Source organism: Octopus bimaculoides, chromosome 20 (assembly GCF_001194135.2).
Source record: "Octopus bimaculoides isolate UCB-OBI-ISO-001 chromosome 20, ASM119413v2, whole genome shotgun sequence".
NCBI lineage: Eukaryota > Metazoa > Mollusca > Cephalopoda > Octopoda > Octopodidae > Octopus > Octopus bimaculoides.
The window spans coordinates 44,907,672-44,925,457 of NC_069000.1; the positions used below are offsets into that span (position 1 = coordinate 44,907,672).

The 17,786-nt window shown below is 38.5% G+C and overlaps 1 protein-coding gene across 4 annotated transcripts in view; it reads left to right on the top strand.

The window, feature by feature from the left end:
* The window catches only part of LOC106870430 (inosine-5'-monophosphate dehydrogenase 1b), a 47,643-nt gene that overhangs the window by 2,827 nt on the left and 27,030 nt on the right, over positions 1-17,786 (top strand). The window contains exon 1 of one of the 4 annotated variants that reach the window (XM_052975163.1): positions 12,567-12,630. The exons of the other annotated variants lie outside the window; for them this stretch is intronic. The gene's annotated coding sequence lies outside the window, so the exon portion shown is untranslated. Of the gene's footprint in view, positions 1-12,566; positions 12,631-17,786 lie in introns of those variants that run through there. 4 annotated transcript variants of the gene reach the window in all.

Genomic DNA, 17,786 nt, shown 5'->3' on the forward strand with positions numbered 1-17,786 from the left:
ATAACTCTCTGTGTATATCTATCATATTTTATATGCGTGTTTATAGCATGTACTCATCACAGACTTCAAATTAACAATTCATGGTTTTTACGAGTTCTTAATCGAAGTAGATATTTTATTGTTGTTGGTGTTATTTAACCCCAGGTCGAGCCCTGATCCAACAGACCTATGATCAGCGGTAACCAATACCAAAGACCCCCAATATTTTTAGCTATTTTTGGCCCTCATCACCTTACATATCATTTCAATTCTTTAAAGGATGTGTGATTTTAAGGAGATTTGGCTGTTATTGGTGCTAAACATGTATTTTATCCCAATCAACTCTGGTACGTCATACTTGTTCAAAGACTTCCAAGCATTCTTCAGATCTTTTATTCAAACATAATGTATCTAAGACTACATTATCAATTGTGCCCCTTCTTGTTCTTTTTAAAGACTGTAACATTACAGGGGCGGACTCAGCCGTCGGTCAATCGGGCACTGCTCGAGGGCCCGGGCCCGCACTCTACATGTTAACTCTACTAAACAGTTATGCTCTGGGCCCTTAATATTCTCAATCCGCCACTGGTAACATATGATTACAGGGACACGTGGCTGCTATTTCTAGCAAAACGCGCAACCACGTAGATCAGTGTTTCTCTTAAAGGGTGTTGCGTGGTTGTGGTGGTGGGCATGTGAGGATTGAAAAGAGCTCAATATTAATTACCATATCTTAATAAAATCAAAATGGTTTTCTAAAACATTTTAAACCGGTTCAATGAAGTAGAAATTGATAAATCAATGTGGCTGCAAACTTGATTGTTTTCTCGTTAATAATAATAATAATAATAATAATAATAAGGGATGGTCATCTTTTTTAGTGGGTGTTGGAACATTAGTCTTGACAGCAGATCAAGTTTCTCTCCGGAATGTTACAGGTGTGGCCTTATCTCCTCCTCTTCCTCCCATCGTCGTCGTCTTCATCATCACCACCACCACCACCATCATCATCATCATCATCAAATCTTTTATTGCATTGAGCAAAAGAGAACACTATAAATACATACCGGGCTAATAAGTACTGGGAGTGGGGGGGGGGCGATCCATTTGACTAAGGAATGCTTCAGGGTGGTGCCCCAGCATGGCCGCAGTCTAATAGTTGAAACAAGTAAAAGATATAAGATATATGGCTGTGTGGTGAGAAGCTTGCTTCCCAACCCCATGGTTCTGGGGTCAGTTGCACTGTATGGCACCTTGGGCAAGTGTCTTCTGCTATAACATGGCACTCCGTCAGTTACGACGACAAGGGTTCCAGTTGATCTGATCAAAGGAACAGCCTGCTCGTGAAATTAACTTGCAAGTGGCTGAGTACTCCACAGACACATGTACCCTTAACGTTGTTCTCGGGGAGATTCAGCGTGACACAGTGTGACAAGACTGGCCCTTTGAAATACAGGTACAACAGAAACAGAAAGAAAGGGTGAGAGAAAGTTGTGGAGAAAGAGTACAGCAGGAAAGAGTACAGCAATCCTACAACTGTGAGTCTGCTGCCCTAACAACTGGGCCATTGCACCTCCCCGTTTTCCATCAAAATTTGTGTTAATTTATATTCCAAACATCAGCTTAACAATGACAAAGATATTTTACTAAATTCTTGAATATTTTCAAAATTAATAGAAAGAAAGATGGTGAATTTCAACAGAAATCTGGTAAGATAAGAGTTAAAGCGATTTAAAATAAAAGCTTCCACCAAAACTTCACATTAATTTATGTACCAAACCAACTTAATGATGACAAAATTATTTTAGTAAATTCTTCAATAATTTCAAAATTCACTGAGGCTTGTTGTTTTATGGTTGGATGCTCTTCCTGTTGCTAACCCTTACCTGTTTCCAAGTAAGGTAATATTTTGCTCCAGCTGGACAAGTTTACACAGAAGATAAGTAAGGAAGGACACTGCTCCTATGATGACACTTGTCAAGAATTGCTAACACATACCCACATATACATACACATACTCACCTTTTATATACATATATTCATCAGGCTTCTTTCAGTTTCCAGTTGCCAAATCCACTTACAAGGCTTTTGTTGACTTGGGGTTATAGTAGAAGGCCCTCGTCCAAAGTGCCATGCAGTGGGACCGAACCTGAAACCCTGTGGTTGGGAAGCAAACTTCTCAATTGTCAGCTTATGGTCAAGTTTTTCTAAAACCGCTCTTTTACTTGTTTCAGTCTTTTGACTGGCCATGCTGTCAAGCGGTGGTGCAAGACAAGCCCAGACAGACAGACAGACACGCAATGGGCTTCTTTCAGTTTCCATCTACCCTGGTTTGCTGATCAGCCAGAGAGCTGCACCATTATGTGTATATGCAACAGGCTTCCGTATGATTTCCAGCTATGAATTTCACTTGCAATGCATTCAAGATATAGCGGACGAGACTTGTCCAAGGTGGTGGTCACTGGGATTGACTCAGAAGCCATGTGGCTGGGAAGGGAACTTAATGACGCAGTCATGCTTGTACTGATAATTATCTGTATTATCTTAATTGGATTGTCATCACTGTAGTCATCACTCCCAAAGCCTCTCAATAAACCAGGATATATATTTATATATATATATATATACACACACACATACACGCAGCCTTGTTCATTAAAAGTATATATGTTTATATGTATGTATATACATATATACACATACATATATATATGTACACACACGCACATATTTGTGTATCTTTTTATTTGATTAATAGTGTAATAAAAAATAATTGCCCCCACGACCGGCAACTAAATTTTGTTGTTAATTACCCTCCTGGGGCATAGTTAACTGCAGCTTAAGCTGACATCGGTAGTTTTGCTTCCTTAAAATGGTATATTTGGTATTTGGTGGTGGCGATAGTGGAAGGGTGGTGACGATGGTGGAATGTTGGGGTGGGAGCTAATGAGATTGTGAGAGTAATAAGGAGGAGAGGAAGACGAGGGAGGGGTGAAAAAATTGTGAATGGTAAAGGGGTGGAGGAGAAGTGTGTTTGTAAGGGAGGTGGGAGGGATAATGTGGAGGTGTGGTTAGGTGGGAATGGAGGGGAGGGAGAGGGAGAGGAACAGACAGTAGAGGATAGAGAAGAGCGAAGGTGCTTGGACAGAAAAAGAAAGGAAATGTGTGTGTGTGTATGTGTGAAAGAAAGTGAGAGAGAGAGAGGCCTATATGATGCTGCAACACATCTCTGATTTTCTAGAATTTTCTCTTGGAACCTTTTAAGCTACATTATTTCAGTCAGTTTATCTTGGTAATGTCTCCATCATAACTGCAACTTCTTTTATCTTGGATAGATTTATTTTGAACACCGTCTCTGCCCCGGTTCCTGAGCCCTGTTTCCATGTTTTGAATATCTTCTCTAAGTCTTCTACAGATTCAGCCTGGAGAACTAACTGCTCAGTTCTCGAAAGGGTTCCTATGCACCGCTTATCTTAAACTTTTTCCCACCAATCTGCTTGAGACTGTGCTTGGTTCTATGACACGAAGAGCTTGTTTGAGACTGGTCTAATTTAAAGCTTTACATCAAAATTTCACGTTAATAGACGTACCAGGCACCGGCTTAATGACAAAAGATTTCTTAATAAAGAATAAAAAGTTTTGAATGGTACAACAATGCACTATAATTCAAACAATGGGTTATATACCTGTTGTAATTTAGTCATCCATAGTCTGATTGGTTAATTTCAAAATTAATTGAAACAAATGCAGTGTTTCAATAGAAACATCGTAATAAAAGCGTTAAAGTGATTTAATTCAAAATCATCATCGTCGTCGTTGTCCACATCGTCGTTATTGTCCATGTCGTCGTCGTTTAATGTCAGCTTTCCATGCTGGCATGAGTTGGATGGTTTGACATGGAGCTGGCTACTCCAGACCCCCAACTGTCTGAATTGGCATGAGTTCTACAGCTGGATGCCCTTCCTAATGCCAACCACTTAACAGAATGCACAGGTGCCTTTTATGTGCCACCAGCACCTGAAAGGACAGCCCTAAATGTGTGGTGGACAATTTTACTTAACTTGACATGTCTTATAAAGTACAGCAAATCGCCACACCTGGTCCCGTGTCATTTCCTCAGTGAAACCCAGCATCCAAAGACCCTTTCTCATCACTTGGTCTCATGTCTTCTTGGGTCTACCTCTTCCACAGGTACCCTCCACAATTAGAGTTCAGAACTTCTTTACACAGCAGCCCTCATCCATATGCATCACATCGCCAAACCATCAGTCTTCTTTCTTCCACACAACATTAGATGCCTCTTATACCCAGCTTCCATTAAAATTTCATGTCAATTTGTTCTAACTACAGCTTAATGACAAAATTATAATAAATTCTGTGTTAATTTCAAATTTAATTGGAGCAAAAGCCGCATATTTCAATTTAAATATGATAGACATATGATTTTAACCCTTCTGATCCCAACTCACCTGAGATTTAATCTGGTTCTCTGCTACAGACTTCCTGTTTTGAAGTGATTTGAATTAAAAACATTCCATTGGAATTTTCATGTCAACTTATTTTCTAAACACTAGTTTAATTATGACAAAGTTATTTTAATAAACTCTTCGTTATTTTCAAAATTAATTGAAACAATGACAGTGTATTTTAACAGAAATACGTAACACAGTTGCTGTCACCATTACCACCACCACCACCACCACCACCTGCTTTCATCACCACTAACACCTCCACTATTACCATTACTCTTCTACAACTGCCACCACCACCACCACCACAACTATCACTAACGCCCCTCCTCCTCCCTGCAGGACAACTCCAACAGATATATATATATGTATATAAAGAAGAAATGGCTGGTTAGTCTGAGACAGCTCCTGATAATGGTTTCTTTTTGTTCCAGTGGAAGAGAAGGTTTCAGGGTCACTTTTGCTGTGTCTCTGCATTATTTTGTTGTGACAGCTTTTGAAAGTTACTTATATATATATGTGTATGTGTGTGTATATATATATGTGTGTCTGTATATATATGTGCGTGTATGTATATATATATATATATATATATATATATATATATATATATATATATATATATATATATATATATATATATGTATATATGTGTGTATGTACATATGTATGTGTGTGTATGTATATATATATATATATATATGTGTCTGTATGGATATGTGTGTGCATGTATAGATATGTGTATGTATATATATATGTGTGTATGTTTATATATGTGTGTGTATCTATATATATGTATATATATATATATTTATATTTGTATATATATATATATATATATATGTGTGTGTATATATATATATTTTATATTTGTATATATGTGTGTGTGTGTATATATATATATTTTTTCTATATGTGAAGGGGCTTATAGATTCACACCCCCACCCATTCTCTGTTACCTCCTATGTACTTGTCAAACAACTTTATTGCATTAAGCATCATCATCATCATCATCATCATTGTCACCCTTAACCTGGATTCCAGCCTAGTTTGTCATTGAGGACAGAGACATTCCTCTTTGGTAGAGCCCTCATCGACTTTTTTTCAAGTTTCACTTCAAGCGGAAAGTGAAGGTGGAGAGGTGAGGTGTTGTCGTCAAGTGAGATTTTATTGAAAGGTGGGTGAAAGTTGCAAAAATGGCAAGAGTGGATGGTACCGCTCTAAGTGTAGACCTGTGAATTGGAGAAGCCACTTGCCCTGGGTGTTTAGGGAATTATTCCCAGAGGTCTTCCTATTTCAGAAGAACCACAACACTATCATCATTTTTTTTCCTTCTTTATTTTTCCTGTTGTATTTTACATATCCTTCCTTTCTTTGTTTTATTATATACCACATGTATACTCTCTCTCATATATATATATACAAGGGCAAGAAAAAAAAGATTTCTATGTCAATATGCTGAGAATAGCCTTTAAATCGTCAATCACCACATTACAATATACAATCTCTATGAATACACGTTGTTCTGAAATCGAGGAAGGCAAGCCAACAGAATTTGGGACTGGAAACCACTCAAAGGTGTGGTTCGTGACCGGTCACACGTGTGCTGAGGCTTGCTAAAGGAATTTACGTTTAGATATAACTGGGGTACTTATGTGTACCCATGACGTCTGCTTCTGCTTTTTGCTGTGGGTGCTTGCAATCATTTCATTTATTTCTTATCGTATTCTCTACTGAAGATGGAAAAATCTGTGGGATTAATCCTGAAGTTGATTCAATATAGAGATAACGAATTAAAAAAGAAATATTCTCTTAGCTTGCCTTCCTCGATTTCAGCACAGCGTGTATTCATAGTGAATGTATATTGTAATGTGGTGGTTGATGATTTAAAATCTATTCTCAGCATATTGGCATTCTTTTGCCCTTGTTTATAATTGTATATATATATACATATATATATGTGTGTGTGTGTGTGTGTATACACTGGTTGAGCCACAAGTCATGTGCAAATTAAGTCCAATATGCTCTACAACGGAATTGTCAGAGAATAGTGACAAATACACACATGTATTTGTACATGAGGAACAAAATGAATAATAATAATGATATAGATAAAATGTCAAATGTTTTGGCATGTGACTTGTGGTCCACCCTCTATATGTATGTATGTATGCACAGGCACACACATACATTTTGGTTTCAAACTTTGGTGTAAAGCCAGCAATTTTAGGTACCTTCTACAATAGTTCTGCTCTGACAAATAACCGTGTGAGTTGAGTTTGGTAGACAGAAACTGTGATTGCCTCATTTACAAATATTCACCTAAACCATGATGCCATGAAAAAAACAGATATTACTTGGATGAATGAACAGTGCTCCAGCATGGCCACAACCCTCAAGCTGAAACTAGTAAAAGAGTGAATGCGTGTGTAAATACAGTAGGCACCTCCAACAAACAACCTTGGTGGGGACACTTGTTTTGTGGCCAACAAATTGAGCATATAACAGGTTGTACTAGATTTTGCATGTGTGTGTGTATGTATATATATATATATATATACACACACACACACACACACACGTACACACATATATACATACAAGCATATATATACACACATTCGCATATACATGCACACACCACTTTGTAAACCAATCCACAAAGTATAATCAGCTGTAAAGAATGAGATTAGTAAATATTATAATCCTTTCATCCCCTCTTTATGTCTGTGTGTGGTGGTGGGGGTGCAGGCTTGGTTATTTGGTTAAGAAGCTTGCTTCCCCACCATATGGTCTTTGGTTCAGTTCCATTGCATGTCACCTTGAATAGGTGTCATCTATTATAGCCCTAGGCTGACCAAAGCATTGTGAGTGGATTTGATTGACAGAAACTGAAAAGGGCTGATCATGTACATACGTACTTACGTACAGTAGCAGCAGTCAATTACAGGCCCAGCACCAGAGTAGCTGGTTCACTACACAAGGGTAGTACCAGTTGCGGTTATCCCTTGCGGGTGGGGTTTCCGAAATCAGCTGCCCACAGATGTTAACATAAAGCTAAAGATCAGCGCAAAAGAAAATACCTATGCTGAACTATTGAGGAATCTACAGCTACTCTATCCAGATTACAAGTTCATGTTTATACCTGTAATTATTGGGGCACTGGGATATGTAACACACTGCCTAATCTCGAGAAATTAGGCTTCTCAAAACCAGAAAGCAGAAAACTAATTTGAAAACTACAGATTCAAGCTATCACTGGAACTGTAAAAATCTTTCCAGAAGTTTATCATTTAAGTATATATGAGCATGTCTTAGCATGCGACTATATGCATGAGAGTACATATATAAGACAAAACATACATATATGCCTGGAATCAAACTCGGAATCTTGGCGTTAGTAGCCCAGGCTCTTAACCACTACGCCATGTGCCCGAGATCTGCACCCGCGGCCAGCTTCACCCGAGTTCAGTTCCAGGCAGTGAGCTGAATAATAATAATAATAATAACATCGAAAAATACCTTAGGAATGAGAACCCAAATTCAAAATTTCCCCAAGACACCTGATGAAAGCTGGAGGGTATATCAGCCGAGATGTTGTGTTAACAACAAACAAGATGAGGATAAATATCCTTCAAATGTAAATAACGTACATAATTCCTTCTCTCTTAAATATAGAACAGTAACCATAATAAGACCAGATGAATGGGTTATCTGATGTTGCTACAGTTGTTTCCTTAAGAGTCTTCATTGTGACAAGACTTGTTGACGATCTATTGATTAACCTACATGTTACTGCTTGCTTCTTTATTTGATTGCCTGATGAGTTGTGAGTCGCATAACATTACGTCATCTTATGGATGTTGTGCAAACTGTGTACCTCAGAATAATGATTCATTAGCATGTCGTACAAAATGCTTGGCAGCATTTCTTCTGGGTCTGTATGTCCTGAGTTCAAATGTCACTGAGGGTGACTTTGCCTTTTATGCTTTCAGGGTCATTAAACAAGTACCGGTCAAGTACTGGTCAGCATAGTTTTATCTACCCCCACTTTCTCTCTACAGCAGGGCTCCGCAACCCTTTTTCACTTGCGGCACACTTATATTCGTTTCAAAACTCAGTGGCACAACCTGAACTCAAAACATAACTAAAGGTATAGAAAATTATGTTCAGGTTACACTGTGGCACACCTAGCATCGTCTCATGGCACACCAGTGTGCCACGGCACACCAGCTGCAGAGCACTGCTCTTTATATATGTTTATATTTCTTTCTTTATGTGTGGATGTTGATGAGGATGGCAGTGAGTGATTGTGATGGTCAATAATGATAGTGTTGCTGCTGCTGCTGCTGATGGCCTTGTTTCACTCCATCCTCTCTGTCTCTTCCTCGCCTCCTTCTCTTTTTTCCTCCATCTTTCTTTCCAAATCCTCCACAATGAACTGAGAGAGAGAGAGAGAGCAAGAGATTGCTTATCTCTACTGATCCTACACTCGTTAGCAGCTTCTGGTCGCTGCCGCTGCTATTCAGACGCACATTTCTCTAATTACCACCGTTAGATCTTCTTTACATTCAGCTTCCCCAACAACGAATGCATTATCTCTTTCCCCCTACTCTACCACCCACCCCACATCATTGATAGCTCAATAACTTCTCCCTATTGTTCCCTATTATCCACTTCTGTCTTCTTCTTCTTCCTCCTCCCCCCTTCTTCCTTCCGTCCTGTTTTTCCATTTGTCTATGTTCTTCCTTTGTTCCGCATTAAACACGCCATTATTTCTCAGACGTTTTGTGTGCGTGTCTTTTTATTATTTCTAACCGACTGAGTTTGTATCATCGTTTTTGTCATCTTCATCACCAACCCGGCTCTCCTCATCATCGACCGTTGTCAACCTCAATGCCACCAACAACACCATCATCATAGGCATCACTACCTCTAATGTCAACGTATCATCATCATCATTAACATCATCGTCATTATAACTATCATAATTTCTAATGATATTACAATCATCATCATCATCATCAATTTCATCATCACTCATTATCATCAACATCATCAATGTTGTCATCATCATCATCATGCATTATCATCATCATTGTCCATCATTACTCATTATCATCATTGTCTATCATCATTCATCATCAACATCATCATTCATTATTCATCACCATTATCATCATTGTCCATCATTACTCATTATCACCATTGTCTATCATCACTCATCATCACCATCATCATTCGTTATCCATCATTGTTAGCATCATTTCTCCATCTTTTTTTTGTTTTCGTGGTAGCATGGACTGGGCAAGACTTCTTCCAGCTTTAATTAATGGCCAGATGAATGCTCTTTATTCCACATCTTTGCTTGTGAAATCAATACCTGACATTTTGTTTGTGGGAGACATCAACATCATCACCAAAGCAGTTTTAGTGCACACACACACACACACACACAGAGGTTTTATGCAGTTTACTTGCATCTACCAAATTTCACACGCAAGCCATTGTCAACCCAGAGTGACTTGCCTAAGGTGCCAAGCATAAGATATGAAACTAAAAACCTGTAGTTGTAAAGCAAATCTCCTAATCACCACAGCTCAAAGCCAAAGCCATGGGCTGAACAAATCAACTGTCTGTTGGTGGCCCCTAAAATACTTGTGTTAAACTATTTGTTGTATTTTATCTAATGTGATTGTAGAGATGAGCTCTGCTACATCACAAAACTTACTGATTTTCAATTCAATTTAAGACAGACATTATGTCAAAATTTTATTTTACTAAAGCCTTATGCCCTAATTTTGTTTTCTCTCACAGTTTATAAACTTATAGGTGAGTTAGCATATTCATTTCACGGTTTGTTGGTCAATATGAACTATAACATTGTATGTTGCTGGTGGGTAAACTCGTGTGGGTAATGTACTGTAGCATTCGGTTATATCACTTAACATTCTAAGTTCTGATCTTGTTAAGATCAATTTTGTCTTTTCTCCTTCCAGGGTTTACAAAATTTAGTATCAACCATTGTTTAGCATTCTGATTCCTCTGTCAAATGTAATTCTTATTTATTCACTTTGTTTTTGAATTAATCATGCATTATCTTGTCCCTTTGAAATTTTGTTGATGTGATTGTTTATTTTTAGAATGACATTGTAGGGTATGAGTGAGAGCCTGAACATAAAACAAGTAGAATATTTGGGTTGGTTTAAATTGGGTCCCCAAACTTTTTAGACAATTGACTCCTTCATGGGATCCTTGACCCCTTATCGATACACAGGCATGTAAGAGAAAATAAATAGATAATAATAACAATTAAAGTGGTGGTATGTTGTCAACTTAATGTGTGGCACCTTGGGCAAGTGTCTTCTACAATAGCCTCGGGCTGACCATAGCCTTGTGGGTAGATTTGGTAGGCGGAAACTGAAAGAAGGTTGTCGTGTATACATATGTGTGTGTGTGTGTCTATGTTTGTCCCCCTACTGTCGCTTGACAACTGATGTTGGTGTGTTTACGTCTCCCATAACTTAGCACTTCAGCAAAAGAGATTGATAGAATAAGTACCAGGCTTACAAAGAATAAATCCTAGGGTCGATTCGTTTGACTAAAGGCGGTGCTCCAGCATGACCGACTGAAACAAATACAAGAATAGAAGAAAATGGGTGGAGGCCTGGTCAGATGGGTTTCAGAGGAGAAGGTGAAAGATGATAGGTGTGGCTCAGGGTGGAGTGAGTAAGACAATGCAATACAGATTTCAAAGCCAGGGAAGCAGAACACAAAACAATCATGAAAAGATTGAGGTCAATGCAGTGAACTTTGTAGGTGTGTAACCTTTGCTTTCTACCAAGATATCTATCTGTTGCTGGGACCATCCCTCTTTCATGCAAATGTCAGCTTTTGTTGTTGTTAATCTAGCAAACAAAAAGACAAACAACAAAAAATCAGATGATTTATGAGCAAGAATATATTGTTTTGAAACAAATAAAAATGCTATTTCTAAAATCTCTCTGGGAGATCAATGCCCTGGTTATACTGACAAGTAAAAGTCACTTTAACATGGCTGTCTGTTCACAGATGGTCATGCATGACTACTCTTGTGGTGGTGGTTGTTATTGTTAAAAAAAGTATATTGTTTCTCTTTCTATATATATATATGTATGTGTGTGGAGGCGTAATGGCCCAGTGGTTAGAGCAATGGACTCAGGGTCGCAGCTTCGATTCCCAGTCCGAAGATTGTGAGCGTTTATCGAGTGAAAACACTTAACCCTTTCATTACCATATTTCTGTTGAGATGCTCTGTGTTTCTTTAAATTGATTTTAAATGTAACAAAGCATTTAGTAAAATAACTTCGTTATCATTAAGTTAGGTTTAGGAACATAAATTGTGACTAAGGTTTGGTGGAAGATTTTAATTCAGAACTTATGAAAACAAGACATTTGTACTACAGAGCCAGAACCTGTTTCAGCCAGGTTGGTATCAAAAGAGTTAGCTCCACGAGGCTCCAGCAGAGGTTGGTGGCGAACCCTGCTGTACTCTTTCACCACAACTTTCTCGTATTCTTCCTGTTTCTTTTGTACCTGTATTTCAAGGGGCCAGCCTTGTCACACTGTGTCACGCTGAATCTCTCCGAGAACTACGTTAAAGGTACATGTGTCTGTGGAGTGCTCAGCCACTTGCACGTTAATTTCACGAGCAGGCTGTTCTGTTGAGTGGTCATGCTGGAGCACTGCCTTCAAGAATTTTTTGTTATATATATGCACGAAATGAGTAGATAGACAGCCGACAACTGATGAGGGGTCCTTTCTCTGTGTTTACTTGCCCTGTTTTCCATTTTTTCTCGTTGTTTACGTATTTAACTCGTTTGTTTATGTAGTTCATGTTATTTGCACCGTTAGTGACGTCCTGTACCCATATATGCATGTGTGTGTGTGTGTTTATGTATGTGTGTGTGTATATATATATATATATATATATATATATATATATATATATATATATATATATATACACATACATAAACATATATATATATATATATATATATATATATATTATATTATTTATTATATTTATGTATATATATATATATATTCTTTTATTCTTTTGCTTGTTCCAATCAGTTGACTGCAGCCATGCTAGAGTACCACCTTTAATCGAAGAAATCGATCGCAGGACTTATTCTTTGTAAGCCTAGTACTTATTTATTCTATCGGTCCTTTTGCCGAACCGCTAAGTTACGGGGACATAAACACCAACATCACACACACACACACACACGGTGGGCTTCTATCAGTTTCCGTCTTCCAAATCCACTCACAAAGCTTTGGTCGGCCGAGGTTATAATAGAAGACAGTTGCTTAAGGTGTCACGTAGATCAAGTTATTAGCGTTAAGCAATGCTTGAGCGAAAACTATATATGTGCACACACACACACACACACACACACACAAATATATATGCAAGCCCACATACACACTAAAGCCAAAATGAAACGGAAGGGACAGAACTCCAGGAAGACAAACGCAAGTTATTCAGGGGAGATCACTAAGACTGTATTCTGTTGGAAAACTTTAAAAAATATATATATTTGTGAATAAAAAAGGTGAATTTAAAGAATTTGGAAAATTATGATTCTTTTCTACTCTAGGCACAAGGCCTGAAATTTTTGAGGAGGGGGCCAGTCGATTAGATCGACCCCAGTACGCAACTGGTACTTAATTTATCGACCCCGAAAAGATGAAAGGCAAAGTCGACCTCGGCGGAATTTGAACTCAGAACGTAACGGCAGACGAAAAACTGCTAAGCATTTTGCCCGGCGTGCTAACGATTCTGCCAGCTCGCTGCCTTGGATCTGGAAAATTATGATTATAAAAGAATTACAAAACGGATTTATAATTGCGCGCGCACACACACGCACGCATTCATATATTTATGTTTCCAAGGTGTTTAACGACTTATTATTTAGTTTCAAATTTTGGAACAAGGCCAGCAATTTCGAAAAAGGGGATAAATCAATGGTATTAACCCCAGTGTTCAGCTGGTACTAATTTATATTGACCCTGAATGGATGAAAGGTATTGTCGTGGATATATATTGTTGTCCATGTTTTATGCTTGGAATGCTTTGAAAATTTTCGGCCAGAATTGGCCCAGGTCATGCCTAACTTAATGGCACCACCTGGAAAAGACCATTAATGATGTTTCATATTGCAGTCATTCTTTGGGCACCATTGCCCATACTAGTAAAGAGTTATTGTTTGTAGATATATATCGGGTTATAGATTGCTTATCTGGAATTCATTGGAGATATTCGTCTAGGAACAATTTGAAGGCACATAGGGTATAATTTAAATGATTGATATGGAAGACAGAGTATAACTAGAAACTTTATTAGCACAACGATCGTTTCGGCTTCATTCAGCACTGCTCTTTAGTGGGTGTGGGATGATGTAATGACAACAGATGCAATGCACAGTGCAAAAGGAACCTTATCAGGTGATGTAACATGCTGCAAAAGTTACCAGATTTACATTTCATTTTTGCTCCATCATCTTCACTATCAAAGCTACTACTACTACTGTCATCACTAACTTATCTTGAACCCCTGCTGGGAACAAAGACTACAATCAAAGGTCAGTACTCCAAACAGGAGTGCCTCTTCAATTAATGCTTTTTGCATTTGTTATTTTATTTATGTTTTTATTTCAACCCAATCTACTTTTAATTCATCTCCTTTTATTTGTTTATATATATTTAGATATTTGTATTTCTTCACTGGTTTCCTGCTCCACAAAAGCCCTTCACCCTTTGATCACCATCTTTCTATTGAGACACTCAGCCCTTGTTTCAAATCTTTGTTCCTTTTCTAAACTAAGGTCCAGAATATAAATTTACACCAAATCTTGATGGCATGCTTTAATTTAGGGCATTTCAAACCAGGGAATTTGTATCATAGAATCAAGGTCTGTTTTCAACAGTTCTGAATTGAAAGGGTTCAGCTGTTATTTATTTATTCAGTCATTTATTGATTTTCTTTTTTATTTTATTTTATATTTTATCTCTTTCCATTGAATTCTTTTATTGAATTTACAAACACCTTCACCAGTCGTTTTCTCTTCCTCTTTCTCCTTTTCTTTATTTCCCTCTTTTGTTTCTTTTTCTTCTTTTTTTTTTTTACATTTTTCTCACAAGCACAAGCAGGCACACATCCTGTGTATTATAAAAGATTGACTTCTTGACCCCCACCCCTCAAGCATAAATATAATACACACACACACACATATATATATATACATACATTCTTTTATTTGTTTCAGTCATTTGACTGCAGCCATGCTGGAGCACTGCCTTTAGTCAAACAAATTGACCCCAGGACTTATTCTTTGTAAGCCTAGTACTTATTCTATCGGTCTCCTTTGCCGAAGCGCTATGTTACGGGGACGTAAATACACACAGCTACTCCTGCGCCTATGTATATATTCTTTTATTCTTTTGTTTCAGTCATTGCTGGTATGGGTTGGAAGGCTTGAAAGGAGTCGGTGAGGCAGAGAACAGCACCAAGCTGTACTGTCTCGTTTATCTAATCCTCTGGCTTCCTAGCACCTCTCAAACTGTCCAACCCATGCCAGCATGGAAAACGGATGTTGAATGGTGATGGCAATATATATAGGTGCAGACGTGGCTCTGTGGTAAGAAGTTTGCTTCCCAACCACATAGTTCCAGGTTCAGTCCCATTGTGTGGCACCTTGGGCAAGTGTCTTCTATTATAACCCCAGGCTGTGGAGGCACATAGTCTAGAGGTTAGAGCAGCGGACTCACAGTCGAGGGATTGTGGGTTCGAATCTCAGACCCGGCGATGTGTGTGTTTATGAGTGAAACACCTAAGCTCCACGCGGCTCCGGCAGAAGGTAATGGCAAACTTCTTTCTGACTCTTTTGCCACAACTTTCTCTCACTCTTTCCTCCTGCATTTAGCAGCTCACCTGAGAAGGACTAGCGTCCCATCCAGGTGGGGGAACCTATACGCCAACCAAACTGGGAAACAGGCCCTTATGAGCCAGGGGTGGCTCGAGAAGGAACAAACAACAACATAGCCCTAGGCTGGCTAAAGCCTCGTGAGTGGATTTGGTAGATGGAAACTGAAAGAAGCTTGTTGTATGTGTGTGTGTTTGTGTTAATGTTTGTCTGCCACCACTGATAGACTATGGTTGGTTTGTTTAACTTAGCAGTTCAGCAAAGGAAACTAATATAGCATAAATACCTGACTTAAAATAATACAGAGGGCTCAATTTTTTCCTATGAAACCCTTCAAGGTTGTGCCCCAGCATGGCCACAGTCCAAGCAAAAGATAAATATACATAAATTTGTGTGTGTGGATAGATAGATAGACGATAGCTTTAACGGAAGAATATTCTTCAGGTGCTGCTGCCTGGGCACTGTTTAAAACCCAATCTCTGTCAAGGTTTCTCTGATATTGTTCTCTCACCTCCCTCACCCTCTCCCTCTCTTGTCTGGCTGTCAGTCCATCTGTCTGTCTGTCTGTCTGTCTGTCTGCTTCTCAGTCAGTCAGCAATCTATTTTTGTCCAAGCCACAGTTTCTCACTACCAACGTTCATTATGTTATGCTACGTGCAATCAAGACCTACTCCTCCTCCTCCTCCTCCTACTACTACTATAGAATCCTATCTTGGTAAACTAGGAAGTTCTCTGCCAGTTCTTCATTTTGCACTCGCATCCTTGACATTTTCCATTTCACACGTTTTTTTTGTGTTACACATTGTCTTTTTCACACCTCACATACACACACACATGCAATTAAACACGTATTCATAATCCTATACAAAATCACATATTTGTGCACACAATCACTCACATGCACCTATATAAAAACACATAACCACATGCAAGTACACACACACAAATCGCATATCTAGAAACCTACATACGTGAGACATCATGTTCTCCTCTCTCTCTCACACACATACACACACAAGCACATAATCACATATGTTTAGAGAAACCTACACATAATCACCTCTCGTTTCTCACACACACACAAGATCTCACACATAATCTCATATACAAATATACACATAATCACACATTCACACAATCTTAGCATTTTCTCTCTTGGCTTTTTGGTGCTTCTTGCAAAGTCCTCAACAGGATGAAAAGTAAAGCTGCCTGCCCTCTGTGGGGTTTGAACACAGGGTTTTAGAACAAATAGCACAAAGCATTTATTTTATCCAACTCTGTCAATTCGACGCCTTAATCTACCAGCATGGCTCAGTGGTTAGAGCATCAGGCTTACAATCACAAGATTGTGAGTTCAATTCCTGAACTGGGCTGTTTGTTGTATTCTTGAGCAAGACACTTTATTTCACGTTGCTCCAATTCACTCATCTGTAGAATTGAGTTGCAATGTCACTGGTGCCAAGCTGTATTGGCCCCTTTGCCTTCCCCTTGGATATCATCAATGGCATGGAGAGGGGAGGCTGGTATCCATGGGCAACTGATCTTCTGTAAACGACCATGCCCAGACTTGTACCTTGGAGGGGAACTTTCTAGATGTAATCCCATGGTCATTCATGACTGAAAGGTGTCTTTACCTTTACTTTTTATCAGTTGGGGGTGGAGAGGAGGATTAGCAGAATTATGAAGTTCTTGAGAAGACCCCCCCCCATGTCAGGAACTGAGTTCTAGAAGTGCTGTGTGTCCCACCCACACTTAAGAAAATTCCTCACACACCCTACCTCAACAAACCAAACTACGTCTCTACATCTCTCTTCTTTTTACATTTCTGCTTCATGCACTTTACAACTTGTTGCTCCTGTCTACTCAACTGAGAATAAATAGCAATAATTGTTGATTTTCCCCATGATGGGGAATATTGTATTTTCTTAGGTTCTTGTACATAACAAAAACCAGAAAAAGCTTTGGCCTTGTCTGCTAGTTACAAGCAATTTTTTTTTTTTCAAAATGTTACCACATGTCGATCGTTGGTGAATTTTTTTCTCTTGGACTTTCCTCTGTCTCTTGTTTCTGAAGAAGAGCTTTGCTCACAATGTAAAACCATCTTTCTTTTCTTCTCTGAGCGGCTGCTAATATTTTACATGTACCACGTCCTCGCGTTGTTGTGTTTTGCTTGTATCTTTTTATTAAGTATATATATATATATATATATATATATATGAAAAGGTTGAATTATATTTCATCCTTTACTTTGGAGCGTTCCAAAAAAGAGATTTCTAATAAAGATTCTTCATATTTTGCTGGTAGCTTACTGGCGTAAGTTTGTGAATATGAAAATAATACTTGTATATATTGTGTTATAAGAATTTAT